The sequence below is a fragment of the Lissotriton vulgaris genome, chromosome 1_1 (genome assembly GCF_964263255.1).
Source record: "Lissotriton vulgaris chromosome 1_1, aLisVul1.2, whole genome shotgun sequence".
Classification (NCBI taxonomy): Eukaryota; Metazoa; Chordata; class Amphibia; order Caudata; family Salamandridae; genus Lissotriton; species Lissotriton vulgaris.
The window spans coordinates 25,542,614-25,560,959 of record NC_141685.1 but is presented as its reverse complement, the minus strand read 5'-3'; the positions used below and the strand labels follow the sequence as shown (position 1 = coordinate 25,560,959).

Sequence of the window (18,346 nt, the reverse complement as noted above, 5' to 3'; positions counted from 1 at the left end):
CAAGATTGCATCTTACCTTTTCTACGCTGCCTGCTATGCGGTGAAGAATGCATGCTAGACATCTGTATAACATTCCCATCAGTCATGCCAACGGCTATTGATACTTTGCTGGACCCCGTAATGGCCTATGCTCTGTGTTTTCCCCAGTGGCTACCAATTCTGATGACAGCATTCATTAAGATCTCACAGACGCAAAATGCTGAGGATGAGGTACGAGAGGAAACAACAGGCGCACAGGTAACAACTAATTCGAACATTCTGATGCGACCAATGCTGATTGCGATGCTTCATAACTATGTGCAGTTAATCTTCTAAATGAGGTAATCAAACTTTCGCCAGACATAGAAGATTTCATGTTTTCTCCCAGCCCTAACACTGACTTTGATTTTGGCACACAGTGTTCTGAGAGACTTTGAATGTGACCTTCATTTTTCAAAACAAGAAACTAACTTTGGAAACTTTTTCTATGATTATTTTTTTTCCAAATTTGTATTTTTCACTTTTTGGCACAAGTAATCAGCTTATAGTAGAACTATTCATAGACAACAATAATTCTTAGAATACTTTCAGAGACAATATATGACCTTGTACAGAAACAAACAGTTTTATGTAATCTGGCATGAAATGATTTTGGCCCTTTTCTTCTGTATTTACGAGCCATTTTATAAATGTATATTTTCTTGATTCATTCATTTAGCATTCAAATGTAAACATATACTTAGAACAAAACATTGCTTTAATGTGTACAGCACCAATGCATTTTTATCTAATGGATTTTTTCAATGTATTTTGGACATGTTTTTAGCACTTCATGTATAGATATATTTTATATATGTTAACATTTATTTATTTATTTGTTGCCATTTATAAAGCGCGACAAATACCCGCAGGCGTCTCGGCGCTGAATATTTGCGTAAATATTGCTCAGTGTAGCTTGCAACATCTGGGACCTTTCTAGGGGAGAAACATGTTTAGAATTTAGTACATACGAAAGTGTAGTGGGTGTTCTGTATTGATTTAGATTCTGTATGAATTTCTCGATTCATGCCCTTATACAGGTACATTTCATATTGCCCTTATTTAGGCATAGAAATCCAGTCCTTATTTAGGCATAGTCCATGCTACCCAAATACAGGCATGGCTACTTACATCCGTTCATCTACGTCACAACGAGTTCCTGGAAAACCAGACTATTAAGCCTTTAAGACTTCCCCTTGCTTGGATATTGATTTCTCCAAGAACTCATTTATTATGCATGAACATCTATTCCTTAGGGGTTCACTCATGACGTTCAGATGCCGACTTCTACGTCAATACTGGCATTCCTAAAAACCTTCAAGGTATAAATATACCATCACTTTCTATGGCAAGGCACTGTTGGGTGAGGTTCGGCTACCTACTTGCACGGCGCGGCTTACCACAGCAAGTCCCGAAGGAAGTCATCTCCCGAACTGACCCACTGACCAGACGCTGTCATTCTCCTCTCCGAGAATCCAGCTTCAGTGTTTCTGATTCCTCTTGCGGGGTGTTAGAGAATCAAGTGTCGGTAAAGATATACCAACCTCTTTCATTCTAAGGAATGGAGCTGATTAGAACCTAGAGAAAACTTTGGCAATTATTGGCAAAACTAAACTAAACTATAGCTAAAACAGTACCTACTTCTTCCCTCGTACTAGACTTAGGTTAGGTACGCTGGAGTAGGATTATTTTAGAAGCACCCGTTGAGTATTTTAGCCTATGTTATTTATGTATTTATTTTTATATATGTCACAGCAACAGACCATGCTATTACAGTATTATTTTATATTACTGTTTACGCTGTACGCTGTACGCATTATGCTTCGCATTCTGTCTTACGATTGTAGCAGTTCATATCTCTTGCATGAGAAAGAAGACTATTCAATAAACCCTTATTATTGAAACGCCTGTCTCTCTATTTCTGTGCAACTCTGTAGAAACGAAGCATGCACGATTGACTGAGTGAAACGGTTATCTATTGTTTCCACGACTCTGAAGATATTGTTCCGACTCTAAGGGAAACAAAGTTGTCATGTTCATTCAAGAAAGTTTCTAGTGACCTCTGAGTTAGCTAGCACACACAAGTAATTAATTTTAATGTACTTGATAAAGACATACTAACCTCAGTCCTATGTCAAAACTATAGTGTATATTATTCCAATGCGCTGAGCCTATTAGGGATATAGGAACTACACTACAAAGGCTGCTGTGTGCAGACCCGATAGCTGGCAGCACCCTGGAGTATGTATGTATACATCAGATTATGCTGGAAGTAAACTGCAATATAGTGGCAGGCAGCACCCTGCCAACAAGTAGGATTTCTCATAGTATTCTATTTCCTGGTATATTAATAGTGCTAGTCTTTTAACTGGCAGAAGCACAACACTGACCATACATTTTTCTGGGTTTGTCTTTAAAATTACGTACACATTAGGAATGGCATTTCGTTCTGCTGGAATAATAGCACAAGTTATCTTGCACTCTGCTATGATGTTGCATAGATTGTTGGCTGCAATGCATTCCATGTTTCGTTCAAACATGCTTTCTACAGGGCACATACATGATTTGCTGCTGTAGAGAAATAATGTTCCTGTGTACTGTGGCAGACTCAGAAATATTGAAAAACTTCATGATTTCTCTTTCAGCATTTCCTAGTAAAATATTTTACTTTTTGACTCCTACATTTAGCAGAAACATAACTTATTACCATTAAAATAGTTGTGATGGGGAACATTCATATGGGGTTAGGACTAGCTCGACCAGAGTGCTTGCTGACTTGGAGGAGTATGGAGTTGACCACCTTGCCTGGTCCGGTGTGGAACCAAGCCAGCGATGCTTTGCTACAGGCTCATTTCCCCTGATAGCTGGTCAACAGTTTGAGGAGGAGGAGGTGAAGAGCTGGCTAAGTGTGCCATAAGGCTGGCAGTTCAGTACATCCCTGAGAAGTGAGCTTTGAGTCGATGTAGTGTTCCTCTTATACCACGTGCAATTCATCCTCTCCAAAGCCTCAAGAATTCCTGAGTGTGAAGGGCGGCTGATTCTGATTGGGTGCTTGATAGTTTTCCAGAAACTCATGTTCTTGATTATTCATGTTTGTCAGCAGTTAATTAAACACTTCTAGCGGTTTATCTCTTCAATGACACAAGGTGCAATAAAAGTTTCTGAGTCATTGCAAAAAAATATGAATGGCCGACGAGCCTCTGTAGGTCAAAGAATGGAAGGGCTGGGGAACTGTCATTCATCTCACTGCTAAGCAGAGCCATGTCATGCTTCATCCTCCGTCAGGCCTCTGATTTTGACCAACATCGCTTAGAACACTGGGCCTTTAGAGCCCATCCTTTTAATGAGAAAAACAAAACTACAAGCCCCATAAGCAATAGTGGTGAAAGGTGTCACGCATGACCTGGGGCAACATCTGATTCAGCACATCCAGTTCCATTTTTTAAGAATTTGACACAATATTGAATTTATAACTTTTGTTTTTTATGGTCATGAGTCACCAGAATACTAAAAATGTGTCTTTTATTTTCAGGGTCAATTAAGTAATAGTCACCAGCTTGGAAGCTCAGCTAATTCTTCAGTATTTGTCATTGATCTCCACGTGTGGCTGGTTTGGGTCTGCCCCTGCGTCGTTCCCGATAACTCGCACAGGTAAGGACCTTGTAGCAGCAACATGATAACCCCATACTCGTCTGTAAGAAGTGCGCTCCGAGGCAGGTATCCCATCATTTTTGTGAAACAAGGAAGGGACAATATCTGCTTTGTACATTTGTTAAAATAAAACAGTCAAATCACAGTATACTGTTCCGGAGGTTCGTCCCAGAGACATTATCTGTAACTGAACACAGTCACCCTAGGAAGCATGTGCTTTTAAGTCAAGTTGCGTTCACTCACCTGAAGGTGACATGTTAATGTTATGTTAATTAATTTATAGAGCGCATCTGTTACCCGTGGGTGTCCTGGCGCTATCTGCAATCCTGAGGGAGGGATAAAAACGAGTTGCACGGTAAAGAGGTGGTTTTAAAACATGCTTCATCATTGGGCTATACTCCACCAGGTCGGCGGTACAGCGTGAGGAGCTCTGTAACTCAAAGCCCTGCACCGTGCATAGGTGATAAGGTGCCTATTAACATCTTACTACCACAGGTGAGCACTCTCTAACATAGTACACTAGTTACGGTAACCCTCCAAAAATTCAGGACATATTGACTTATCCAATAGCGAGGACGCCGCATCAGAGGGCAACTGGTTTGAAAAGCACATGCTTCCTAGGGTGTTCAGTTAGAGATAATGTCTGTGGGACTGAACCTCCAGAACAGTATACTGTGAGTTGATTTATATGAAGAATGTGTATACCGGACTGTCATTTTCCTCAGCATTTCTTATGATATGTAAAATAAAACACATCACACCGGGAGGCCAACACACCTATCATACATTTAATGCAAAAATAGCAAAAGGCCAAGCAAACTGACAAGTGACGATTGTCTTTGCAATGGACGAGAGCATCCACCCTAAAGCAAGTTGGAGTATATAAAGCTAATGCTACACAATGTATTTTTATACACTTTTCTCCTAATACAAGTCAATGAAACATGAACACGTGATAGAAACAGTTACTGAAACGACACTAATGAGTAGGAGGCAGGATCTTCTCTCGAGAGGAATGTGAGGAGCCCGTGAGGTGCAGATAAAAGATACACAGACAAGCTGCAGAATTCACTGTTTCTGGAAATAACACTTCTGTTTGTCAATATTCAATTTACTACGAGATGCAGGACAGTGTGCAGATGGATATCACTAAATAAAATAGTTCTGGGCCCTAATAGAATCATATAACTTTGCAGGCAAATTAAGGCGAACAGGCACATCAAATTAATATAAGAATATTGTAATTTGGTAATAAAATATATCAATGCATGTTATAAAATTCATGTGTAACCAATTATCGGTATTAAATATCCATTATATTCAGTTATGCTTTCTCAATTCCTTCTTCCTAGAGGCCACCACTGCTGCTATCCAGCTGTATTCACGGTGCCTCCTGTGACCTGGAATCCTGCATTTAATCAATACCAAAGGTTATCAAAGCTTCTAGCCAACTCCGGTCACTGGTGCCACTCGCACCCCCACCACCCTTGGGCCTGTTATTTTTTTAGCCAGCTCCAGTCAGTAGTGGCCCCTTGGACCTGTATGAAAGCCTACTAGCCAGCTCCTGTTAGTACTGGCCCCTGGGACCTGTTATCATTCTAGCCAACTTGAGTCATTAGTAGCACCTTGGGACTAGTGATCATACTAACCAGCTTCAGTCAGTATTGGCTCCCTGAGACCTATTATCCTGCTAAGTAACTCCAGTCAGTAGTGACCCCTGTACCTTAAATCCTGCAAATATTCAAAACCAGAGGTAAACTCTACTGCCAACCAGTTCCAGTCAATATTGACATGTATTGTTACCCTGCCTGTAATGAATACCAGAGGCCAGCGTTGTTGCTAGCCAGCTCCAGTCACCAGTGCCCGTCACATATTATCCTCAATAGGATCAATGCCCAAGGCCTGTGCAGCTGCTAACCTCCTCTAGTCAGTAGTGACCTCCCAGACCTGTTATTCTGCATATAATCAGCAAGGCTTCGGCCTTAATAACACTCACTCCATATCCTTATGGTATATTAGCAATGTAATTTATTTACTTACATCATACGGTAGGTACCGCAATTAATCACACAATCCCAAAAGCAAAGAAAATCAAAAATTGCCTAACCATTTAGCACTCCACCTTGTCAAAAATGACCAAATCACACCAAGCACTATGCCCTGCCACATCACATGACACACTCAGCGACAACATGACAAGATACCACAGCAGGGATTTGGGGCTATTAATCCTCTGTTCGAGGCATGTGTGCTGTAGATGCACATGCTTTGCATACTCCTGGCATCTTGTGTTGGGTCCGGATGATTGCAAGTTGTTTTTCTTCGAAGAAGTCTTTCCAGTCACAAGGTAAGGTGACTCCTCCTTTCGTGATAGTGCGCATGGGCATCGATTCCATTGTTAGATTGTTCTCCATCCCCAACAGGTTTGGACATGTATTGCTGTGCTCGGAAACCGTTCTTCTGGTTCCCCTCACTGCGCAGTCCACTCTACCCTCGACGGTATTGTTTTAGTGCTCGTTTCCCTGTTCTCAGCATTTCAGATCGATCAACAAACTCTCCATTTTTTATAGAAAACCTTGTGGGCAACCGTCGGGCCATGTCGCATAGGGCCAGCCACCTGCAAATGGAATGGGCTCCATTCCATTTCTGTCCTTGGTGCCACGCCAAGTATCCAAGAAGTAGAGTTATGCCGTTCCTCTAATAGCAGAGTCACAGAGTCAACAAAAGACCGGGTCCAGCTGTGCCCACGTGGGGGTCTACAGTTGGGCATCCATTTGTTACAATGCAAATACCTTAAACTTGCGTAAATGCGAGACCTATTGCATTGTAAATACTTGTTTTTGTGTAAAACTGAGCGCAGCACCGCTGCAAAGACACCGCGCTCGGTTTCGTTTTTTTTTTTTTTTTTTTAACTCTTAACGCTGAGCGCGTGTTCTTGAAGCGGGCACCACGCTCAGTGTTAAAGTGAAAAAAATAAATAAAGAAACCGAGCGCGGTGTCCTTGCAGTTGCGGCGCACTCAGTTATACAGTCAAAAAAATAATTAAACAGAGCGCAGTGTCTCAGAAGTGGAAGTCACACTCCGTATTATAATAAAATAAATAAACTGAGCGCAGTGTACTTAAAGCAGGCCCACGTTCAGGATACAAATTAAAAATAAGTAGCAGCTGTAGTTGTCCCCAAAAGTGGCCATACACAAAAGAGTGCTCACCCCTGGATAAAGACAGTGTACGGAGTCAAGTAAAATATCCAGTCATCATGGGCGGTCACAAATGGAGATAGTTTACAAGGAGGGACTAATAAGCCTCATAATGAATCGGAAGCCAGCATTTACCTAGGACAATGACACCAGTCACTCAAAAATATCGGTGGAGAGAAGGCGAGGTTCACACAGCATACTCGACTACTGCATGCCTGGCAGAGCGAGCAGTGCTTGTGCACTGCCGCTAGGCTCGAACTAAAAACAAAGGGTACCTGAGGGTGTCCCAAATGTCCTTGGTTGTTTTCACTCCCCTTAACGAACATCGGCTGCTTAAAACCTCCAAAGACGAGCTGGAAAACTACTTCGTGCAGTGCTTTTTCTTCCATACCACCGTGTGATCTCAGCTCCACACTGGGTGAATGTGTGAAGGGGGCTCTAATCATGTGTCACGCGGTGGCAGCATGTGAGTAGGCAAGTCTGTTCACTACAAGACTGGTCTAGCTGGATCAAGAGGGCTGTAAACTCGAATTATTTTTAACCTGATTAACCAAGACAACTATAAAGAAAAGTGAAATTCTGTACAATTTGTCAACACTTACCACTAATTTAAATGACCCAACTTTCAGGTTCCCAAAGCTTCAGTGAGCGGATGGGTTTCTTAAAGGGCCTTACCAGAGCCTGCCACCAGATATCTTCACTGACCAGTGGGTATAGACTCGCCGTTTCTGGTTACAAAAAAGACTTCTTAAAACTTTATTACAAAAAGACAGCAAAGAAACATCAGAGGGGGCGGTGAATTTGTAAACACCCACTCAGAGCTGCATCCACACCAAATGAGGGTGTGAGGCGAGGTGTGAAATAAAACAGTGAAGCATTTGGCTAGAGATAAGAAAGAAACATGCTAATAAAGATTTTGAAGGATGCTGGAGTGTTTTGCTGGGCAAAGGTTTTAACAAGCATTTACAATGCAATGGTCTCTGCATTATTAAAGGTAGAGCTATTGGCATTGATCATGACATTTTTTTAAACATAAATAAATGGTATTGTCATTTACAATGGCAATAGGTGAGCATTAGAGAAGAGTAGAGATTATTCGCGGGCACAGAACCACACACAGAAAGTCACCCACAAACGCACACAGTCACCCACACACACACAGAGCCACCCACCCACACACAGAGCCCTACCCACACACAGAGCCCTACCCACACACACAGAGCCCTACCCACGCACACAGAGCCCTACCCACGCACACAGAGCCCTACCCACGCACACAGAGCCCCACACACACACAGAGCCCCACACACACACAGACAGAGCCATGCACACACACAGACAGAGCCACGCACACACACAGACAGAGCCACGCACACACACAGAGCCATGCACACACACAGACTGTGGTAGGACGGCGCAGTGGTGCTGTGGTAGGATGGCGCGGTGGTGCTGTGGAAGGATGGCGCAGTGGTGCTGTGGAAGGATGGCGTGGTGGTGCTGTGGAAGGATGGCGCGGTGGTGCTGTGGAAGGATGGCGTAGTGGTGCTGTGGAAGGATGGAGAGGTGGTGCTGTGGAAGGATAGAGTGGTGGGGCTGTGGAAGGATAGAGAGGTGGTGCTGTGGAAGGATGGTGCTGTGGAAGGATAGAGTGGTGGGGCTGTGGAAGGATGGAGAGGTGGTGCTGTGGAAGGATGGTGTGGTGGTGCTGTGGAAGGATGGAGTGGTGGGGCTGTGGAAGGATGGAGAGGTGGTGCTGTGGAAGGATGGTGCTGTGGAAGGATAGAGTGGTGGTGCTATGGAAGCATGGAGTGGTGGTGCTGTGGAATTATGGGGGAGTGGTGCTGTGGATGCATGGGGGAGTGGTGCTGTAGAAGGATGGTGCAGTTGTGCTGTAGCAGGATGGCGCAGTGGTGCTGTAGAAGGATGGCGCAGTGGTGCTGTAGAAGGATGGCGTGGTGGTGCTGTGGAAGGATGGCGCGGTGGTGCTGTGGAAGGATGGCGCAGTGGTGCTGTGGAAGGATGGCGCAGTGGTGCTGTAGAAGGATGGCGTGGTGGTGCTGTGGAAGGATGGCGCGGTGGTGCTGTGGAAGGATGGCACAGCGGTGCTGTGGAAGGATGGAGAAGTGGTGCTGTGGAAGGATGGCGCGGTGGTGCTGTGGAAGGATGGCAAGGTGGTGCTGTGGAAGGATGGCGCAGTGGTGCTGTGGAAGGATGGAGAGGTGATGCTGTGGAAGGATGAAGAGGTGGTGCTGTGGACGGATGAAGAGGTGGTGCTGTGGAAGGATGGTGCTGTGGAAGGATAGAGTGGTGGTGCTATTGAAGCATGGAGTGGTGGTGCTGTGGAATTATGGGGGAGTGGTGCTGTGGATGCATGGGGGAGTGGTGCTGTAGAAGGATGGCGCAGTGGTGCTGTAGCAGGCTGGCGCGGTGGTGCTGTAGAAGGATGGCGCTGTGGTGCTATAGAAGGATGGCGCAGTGGTGCTGTAGAAGGATGGTGCTGTGGAAGCACTGCTGCACTTCATGGTGTACGTGTGAGAGAAGCCTCCACATACTATGTTGTGCTTGCCTCAACCTATGCTGTGCTCTCCACAACCTATGATGTGCTCGCCCGATCCTATGCTGTGCTCTTGCAAGTGATGTAAGCTTGCACTGTTACAGCTCATGTGCTTGCTGAACCGACGTCTGCCTCTTGCAGGTGATAGAAGCGTGCACTACTAAACTTCAAGTTGCACGTGTGTGTGTGAAGCCCCGACATCTCATGCTGTGCTCTCACCATCCCACACTGTGTGCTCTTGCAAGTGAGTGAAGCTTACACTTCTACAGTCCGTGCTGTACACGTGCTCCATGTAACAGAAGCTTGCACCTCTCATGCTGTGCCTCTTGCAAGTGAGTGAAGCTTGCGCTGCTGCTGTCCACCCTGCATGTGTGCTCTGTTCAAAAGAAGCCTGCACCTTGTATGCTGTGTCTCTTCAAGGTGGTAGAAGCTTGCACTGCTGCACTTCATGTTGTAAGTGTGCAAGGGAAGCTTGCACCTCTCGCGCTGCCTCGTGCGTGGTTGGTGTGAGAATCTGGCGCTGCTATTTGTCTAGCAGACAATGGGAGGAAACATCCAGCGCATGTATGCAAGGATGTTTAATTGCTCCTATGTGTCTTACATGTGCAACACGTGTGCTCGTGGGTAAAATGTTTAAAGTGTACTCAAAAGTTGTTTGTATGTGTGCGGCAGAACTGCCTTTACCTTGGCACCGGCGCCTACGCTCGCATCCATACTGTGCCAGGCGGTGAGCTGCGCATGCGCCGTGTCTGTCCTTTCAGTGCCAAGAAGCCCACACTGTCTGGGCGGTGTGCATGTTCCACATCAAGGGCTTCACATCTCCGCGCCACCCGGCAGCCCCTTTTACCCACACTAAATCTGATGCAGATGCGACCCGAGGCGTGGCCCTGGCCCGCTGTGCGCTGGGCCCATGCCCATGGGGCTGTAGGAGGGGCACTACATTCACAAGCGGGCAGTGCACAGCATTCGGTGCGCTTGTGAGAAGTGTGAAAGTGACGCGTTACCCTGTGTTCGTATGGTGCAGCGCTCACCGATCACTTGGACCCAGGGTCGCCGTGTGACCGGTGGTATCTCTAGAAGTGTTTTTAGGGAAGGGGAGCACACAAGGGGCCAGGTTGTGCACACGCGTGTAGCAAGTGTACACACACGCACATACAGAGTTACAAATATTTTAAGCAGTCCATCAACCCCCTTTCTCCTCCTCCTCACACCGCTCTCTCCTGCAGCCCTCCGGTTAGATGCTTACAATCTTTTCCACTGGCCTTCTTTCTGGAATCTTCCACCTGCATATCCCACACTTCATCCCTTGCCTCCTTTCACTCAATTGCCTCTCTTTCCCTTCACTGCCCCCTCACACACGCACACTATTGCCGCAGCTGTATGCCTCATTCACACTCTCGCACACAGAATCACAACTGGCATACCCGGTTAGTGCTCTGTGCGCTCTGCAGAGAGGTCAAGGACTGGATGAGCACGCATACTGAACCCCTGAATTATACGACACTGAGAAAATCAAAGTGCCTTCGGCCTCAACTTCACAGTTCTCAATCTATTTATTTTAATTTTATTTGTTGTATTTGTAGAGCGCAACACTCATCCCAAGGGATATCAAGGCGCTTATACCAGTACTGAGGCTACTGCGAGCTGTACTAAGGTGAACATTAAAGTTTAGAGAAGAGGAGGGTCTTTAATTTCTTTCGAAACAGGAGGTGTTTAGTGGTAAGCCTTAAGTCAGGGGGGAGCTCATTCCATTTCTTTGCAGCCAAATGGGAGAATGAGCGTCCACCAGTCCTAGCTTTATATATGCGCTTGGTTCTTGCCAGGGCGGACTAGAGAGAGCGTAGGTTCCGAGTGGGGACGTAGAATTCAATCTTTCCTCCCTGGAGGATAATGGGACCAGTTTTATAGAGGGCCTTGTGGGTATGACAGAGCAGCTTAAAGACCGCCCTTTGGCGCATAGGTAACCAGTGAAGTTTTCTCAGGCAGTCCGAGGCGGAATCGAGCTTGCCTTTATTGCATATGAGTTTAGCTGCAGAGTTTTGCAGTACTTGCAGACGTGTAAACAGGTGCTCATTCATCCCCACGAAGAGCGCATTACCATAGTCCAGACGACTGATCAGCAAAGCCTGTGTGACAGCGCGTCTGCAGTCCAGGGGGATCCAGGGAAACAGTCTGGCTAGGAGTTTCAAGATTGCGAAACCTTTCCCGCAGAGGACTCGCACATGCTCTTTCATGGACAGGGCGTCATCCATAATGACGCCTAGGTTCCTTGAGTGTTGTTTCGGAGTGGGTGGCGTTCCTAATGAGGCTGGCCAACATGTAATATCCCACACACGTTTGGCGCCGCCAAACAGTAGGATCTCGGATTTCCTGTTGTTTAGTTTTAGGCAGTGTGAGTGCATCCACTGGGCCATTTCTGAGAGACAATTGTGCAATTTGAATTTAATAATCTCCGGTTTTTCATCCAGAGCCACCATCAGTTGCGTGTCGTCTGCGTAAGAGCAGATGCCAATGCCCCACTTCCTTCCAATATTGGCAAGAGATGACATATAGACATTGAAGAGAGTGGGGCTTAATGAGACACCTTGGGGCACTCCGCAACTGATGGGGCTCGAATTGGATTGGAATTATCCCATGTGTACTGCCTGGGTACGATTGCTCAGAAAAGATTGTAGCCAGTTTAATGCAATGGATTTGACTCCCTTGCTGCGAAGAATGTTCAGCAGGCAGTTATGGGAGACCATGTCGAACGCCGCTGACAGGTCAAGCGGTATCAGCGCCACCGCCCCACCTTGGTCGGTGGAAGATCTGATACTGTCCGACACTGCCAGCAGCGTTGCCTCCGTGCTATTATTGGCCCTGAAACCTGTCTGTGAAGGGTCTAGGAGGAGGTTTGTTTCTAGATATCTGGTCAGTTGTCCATTGACCAGCTTCTCTAGAACTTTGGAAAGGTAGGGGTGCTGGGAGATGGGTCGATAGTTTTCAGGGTTTGAAATGTCCGACCCAGCTTTCTTTAGGAGGAGTACCACTGACGCGTGTTTCCAAGTGTCCGGGAAGGCTGCAGTTTTTAGGGATTTATTAAATAGTTGAGTAATCAAGGGAGAGAGTGTGGCCGCGGGTACCCTGAATCTGCAAGGACGAAACATGGTCTGTATTTTGTCCAAGAGAGTTGCCAACCGTGACTGACCCCGCGGAGCTTTGTGATGACGTCAGCCTGTGGTCGTGATTCATCCGGATTCCTGAAGGGACTTATAACAGGGATATATAATTCCAGATTGTTGGGTCGTTTTCAGGGCGTGGCTTATCATCTTGGGGAATTTCCATGAACTCTCACCCAATCCATGCCAATGTTCCCGATCCGAGTTCAAATAGAACTTCTATTATAGAAGCCTGTCTCTTGGTAGCTGGAGCGTGCCTCTGCCAAAGAGAAGTTTGGGCTTCTACCTGGTGGATTGGCTTCAAGAGGGTACACCCTACACAAGAGGACACGGCCACTCTCCTATACCGCCAGGCGGTCCCCACTCGCCTTAGCGTGCCTCATGGCACACCCGTAAAGCGCTTAATGATCCACTTCAAAGCGCTAAAGTGAGCATTTGCAAGTTTGGGGCTGGGACCAGCGCGAGTCGTCTCCGCATCCTCTCCCATACCAGGAAAAGCTGCTGTTGTTGTTTGGCCTCAATCGAAAAATACAATTTACCACTAAGTCTAGCAGGGGGGAGATTTCCATCCCGTGAACGAGCATGGGAATGCGTTACCCCTTGCGGGTTTAGAACATATGGCACAGGCCACTCTGCCCCACAGGGCCCAGCCGGGTGTTTGGGTCCACGGTGTGTACACGCCAATTAACTGCACTGACTGTTGGTGCCTCACGCCTCGCCTGGCAGGCGCCCACCACTTCACACTTGGCGCACTTTCTGAGAAATGTTCTTAAAATGGGTTGACGCATCATGGGGGAGTCCCTATTGGAATGAGCTTCTGATACGCCGGGAGGGCCGGGGGTTGGTTAGTCGGACTACCCCCCTCCAGCAGGATTTTGTCATTCGCTCCTGTTTCGAAATCTCACACTTTCCCCATATGTCTGCCCTCCGTCTAAAATGTCAACACTTGTCAGGTGATAATAAAGCTATTTTATAACCACTCAGACTGCATTAGGAGGACCACCCCCCTTGCAGGGAATTGTTCATTATAAAGCACTGCGTGTGGTGTTCAAACACTGCTTGCGCCCTCTAAGGGAAAACTTCATTTTCGCATGGTATGTTGTTAGAAAGGAGTTTGGAGACAAGTCTCTGTAAATGTTAATTATTTTCAGATATTGCTCAACACCTCGTATTGTCTCATTTTTAACATTCCCGGTTTTAGCAGAGGAGGGCACTGAGGAAGTGGGCGGTTAAGCGATTCGCCCAGGATCACACAGCGTGGAAAGCACTACATCTCCTGGCCCAAAAAGCAGCATTTTAATCTTGTTTCTTTTCGACTCCATTGTTAGTTAAGAATGAAACCATGACCACCTGCGTTGGTAGGGATGTCGCCACCCTGGTGTAAGTTATTCTTTTTTTTTTTTTTTAAATGGACCCCGCCCTTGGAAATGGCACTCCGTTTTTTTGCCCCATTCTCTTGAAGTGAAGTCCACAACTGAGCCTGGGTTTACTGGAGAACCAGCACAGGCGAGGAGAGACGAAGGAGAGCTGCGGGCAGAGGGGGGGGGGGGCAGAGCGGGACAAAGGAGAGCTGCGGGCAGAGGGAAGGGGGGGCGAGGAGAGACGAAGGAGAGCTGCGGGCCGGCACAACAACAACAACAAAAATGGCGGCCACAAACCTCCGAAAATTTCGGGTTCGGGGTCATGTTTTTGGCGTTCTGAATGACAGATGACGTCACAGTCGAAAGAACGCAAAAAAACACGCCCCTGAATCTGAAAGAGACGGGGCTTGAACTGAGTGATGCCTCTCTCATCCAATGGCTGGCCTCCGTTTAGGAAGCCAGCCAATGGAGGAGAGAGGCGGGTTCAAGCCCCCATACTCCAAAACATTAAATCTTCTCCTGCAGACTGCACAAGCGCAGCCTTTGGTCCTCGACCTAAAAAGTACTGTAGTGAGCTCTCATTAAAGATGGTGAACAGTTGGCTTGGTTTACAGACCAGTAGTAAACAAAGAGGAGCTTAGAGGGAAAAAGAATTGATCATAGGTCACCCTCCACTCAGTTATATGAATACAAAACAAGACCTAGATCAAATAGGCATAGGGATTTCAATATATTAATGATTTACCATCAACAGCAAAAACTTTTTGCACAATACTCCTCTCTTTTGATTATTGAGGTAGGAGGTACAACCAAAATATGCCAAACAATAAAAACCTTGCCCAACCCTTGAAGAAACAAAAGACAGTTGTGAGACAACCAATAACACACACCGATGTGTCCAAATAGACACATGTGGGTCTATTTGGACACATCGGTGTGTCTTATTGGTTGTCTCACAACTGTCTTTTGTTTCTTCAAGGGTTGGGCAAGGTTTTATTGTTTGGCATATTTTGGTTGTACCTCCTACCTCAATAATCAAAAGAGAGGAGTATTGTGCAAAAAAAAAGTTTTTGCTGTTGATGGTAAACCATTAATATATTGAAATCCCTATGCCTACTTGATATAGGTCTTGTTTTGTTTTCATTGGTTTACAGACCGACAGCAACGGGGTCCAGCTTTCCATTATTCAGTTTTCACAGGATTTTTTAACCAAGAAAACGTGGTTGTAGAGTAGGTGCTGACCTTTAAGTGCTGGTGCCATGCACAGGAAACCACAGTTCAAATTAAGCAGTGAAGATGGGCTTCCTTTGACCAATTCTCTTCCCCCTCCTAAGCCAGCCGGAGCGATTGACTCTGAGATCTACTGTGATCTGTAGGCCAAAAGTTTGAACGTGGGCAAGGTCAATTTAGGATTTTATCATTCCCATGTTGGTAAATTGTGTACATGTGGTAGTGGTTATACCTGTTCTTGGCAGTGCTTAGCAACGACTGATGTGCTGTGAAGCGCTGTTTAAAGATCAGTTGTTACTATAACTTGATGAATATCTTGTGAATATCGTGCAATTGGCATTTATTCCCTGTGTCTTAGCATCTTTATTTGTCAGAATGCAGAGAACTGTTGTCTGAAGGCCAGTATTAAGGGCTAAATAAAATAACTGGACCCTGCTGTAGTGCCTGGAAGCACCTAGATATGGGTGTGTAGGTGTGACAAGAATCACCTAACCCTCTGATACTTTGGCCCTTTTAAATATCCAAGAAATTATTGGCATACATTCCTGTACCATGTAGAAGCGATACAAAGCTTACCTTCGAGGGCCCCTTGGAATGACTGAAGGCTCGAGTGATGTAAGTGTACATTGAATGTGTGAATGAATATGCCGTACGGCAGAAAAGAACCGACTATAGTATCAAGCCTCTTGGGGGGACTTTCGATTTGCTTTTATCACAGTTTATCCCTTACGCCTTATCGCCTGCTTCTGAGGGCGTTAACATACAAGATTAACTCCCTGCAAAGGATGTTAACTGCTGTTAAGTGAAAGAGCCAAAGGCGAGGGAATGCAGCGAGGGAACAGACAATTAATAACTGTTAATGCCAGACAGCATGTTAAAAACAAGTGTATATCCTTTCTCCCTCCTCATACCACACCTAGATAGGCACACTCTTACTTTCCGGTCGATGTCCATGCTTCTCACTCTCACAGGGCCTACAATGCAGGCAAATAACACTATTAGTGGCAGCATTCTAACCATGCTGATTGGTTGAGCCGATCTCTGCACAGTGATGGTGACGGCTGAAGAGCGCGTGCTCTGTGATCATGCTTCTACGTGCTGAAGAATCAGGTATAAGTCATCAAGTGAAGTACAGGTGTTATTTCAGCTATGTTTTCATTGTATAAAATGAAAATATAAGTAGGTAAAAAGGAGTATATTTGGGGTTTAAATAGGACAAGCCTGTCTCTGTATCACCAAGGGAAGGGAGGCCGAGACGTGGGGGAGGAGGGACTTCGCGACTTATGTCTAACACATCGCCTTATCGGAGCACTTGGCACCTTGTAACCCGGCTCAGCTTCATGGGTAGAGGGGTGCATGCCTCGGTGTTAGTCAGGGTTTGGATAATTCTCTCCCCTACTCACTGCCTTCCAAAGGTGAGCCCTGCCACTACCGGGGGTCTCTCGTGCCCAGGTGCTCTCAGTCCATTGAGTTATTTCAGTAGACAGAGCATATTTCTACCACATGCAGCGTTCTGTGGCACTTTCGGAGTCTAGGCGCCCGTCACAGTTCTGTATTTGCCTTTAACCAGAGTCATTGTGAGCTGTGGATAAAGCTAGAGTGATCCCTCGCTCTGGTGCCGAGGAGAGACATCTGCACCTTTGAAGCGAGGCAAGGCCATCTCCCCAGTGCAGAGCAGGCATTACAGTAGCGAAAGACAGTCTGTGCCTCCCCCCTACTCCGTACTCCAAATCATAGCAGGTCCCCCTGATGCGACTAGCTAAGGAGAGATCCTCTCCTTAAGGCCGAGTTGACGCTGCCTCTTTTGGGCCCTGGGGAGGCAAGCTAGAGGGATCCTTCGCACGGTGCAGAGGAGAGACATCTGCACCTTTGAAGCGAGGCAAAGCCTTCTCCCCAGCGCAGAGCACGTGTTACAGTAGCCAAAGACAGACACGTTGTGAGCGTGCACATCGGTTGTCCGGGCAAGCGCCCATCAGAACACGCCGTGAGCATGCACATTTGCTGTCCGGAGATCGCCAGAGAAGACACGCCGTGAACGTGCACATTGGCTGTCCGGCCAAGTGCACATCTCCTGCCCCCCTTCGGACGCAAAACCCACAACAATAGATCTCGCTAAGGCGAGCAGCTCATGGTTTGCATCACAATGCGAGACCTAAGAAGGATACTGAAGTAGCAAAATCCATTGAAGCAGTCCAGTCCCCATCCAATAGAGGCTCTTTTCACCGCTCCTTTTACATAGAGGGTCCAAAACAACATCCTCCGACTCAAATGCTTCCTCTTACAAAGGTAACATTGAATCCTTTTCCTCTAGAGGTTTCTACAGAGGAGGCTATAGATGAAACAATTCCAAAGGCAGGGGTAAAGGCGCCACACCACGTAACACCCCTTCCCCTAATAAACAGTGACTTGCCAACACCCCCAGATCAATCAACACCTGTTGGGGGAAGCCTTCAACAGTTTCTCCCCATCTGGTAATCTATAAAATCCGACAAATGGGTACGAGACCTTATCGAACATGGTTATTGACTGGAGCTCAACTCCAATCCACCAGACATTCCACCTCGAGTTCACAAACTGTCGTCAGACCATTTGCAGTTACTCAAACAAGAGGTGCAATCTCTCTTACTAAAGGGAGCCTTAGAACCAGTTCAGTTTTAAGGGTTTACTCTCTTTATTTTCTAATTCCCAAAAAGGACGATTCCTTAAGACCAATTTTGGATCTCAGAGAGTTAAACCAGTACATACTGTCAGAACATTTCCCTATGGGAATGCTTCAGCAGGTTCTTCCTCTCCTATAGCAAGGCAATTTTTTTTTGTCAACACTGGACTTAAAAGACGCATATTTTCACATTCCCCTTCATCCAGCTCATCGCAGATATTTTAGATTTGTGATAGCAGGCAAACCTGATCAGTTCAAATTACTTTCATTTGGAGTAACTACTGGTCCCAGCGTATTTACTAAATGCTTTGCAGTAGTAACAGCTCATCTCAGAAGAAGACAAATTCATGTCTTCCCTTACCTAGATGACTGGCTCATCAAATCCAAGCACACACCACATGTGTTTACAAAACACTCAGACCACACTACACCTACTCCAGCAATTGGGTTTCACGGTCAGCTTTCCAAAGTCTTACCCTGAGTCTTCACAGATACAATCTTCTCCAGTATTGGGGTG

General features: G+C 46.2%; 1 long non-coding RNA gene across 2 annotated transcripts in view; it reads left to right on the top strand.

Moving 5' to 3' along the window:
• LOC147737025 (uncharacterized) overlaps positions 1-18,346 on the top strand; it is a 106,737-nt gene that overhangs the window by 36,803 nt on the left and 51,588 nt on the right. Inside the window, exon 3 of one of the 2 annotated variants that reach the window (XR_015309172.1) lies at positions 3,551-3,669. The exons of the other annotated variant lie outside the window; for it this stretch is intronic. This is a non-coding gene — a long non-coding RNA (uncharacterized LOC147737025). The remainder of the gene's footprint in view (positions 1-3,550; positions 3,670-18,346) is intronic. 2 annotated transcript variants of the gene reach the window in all.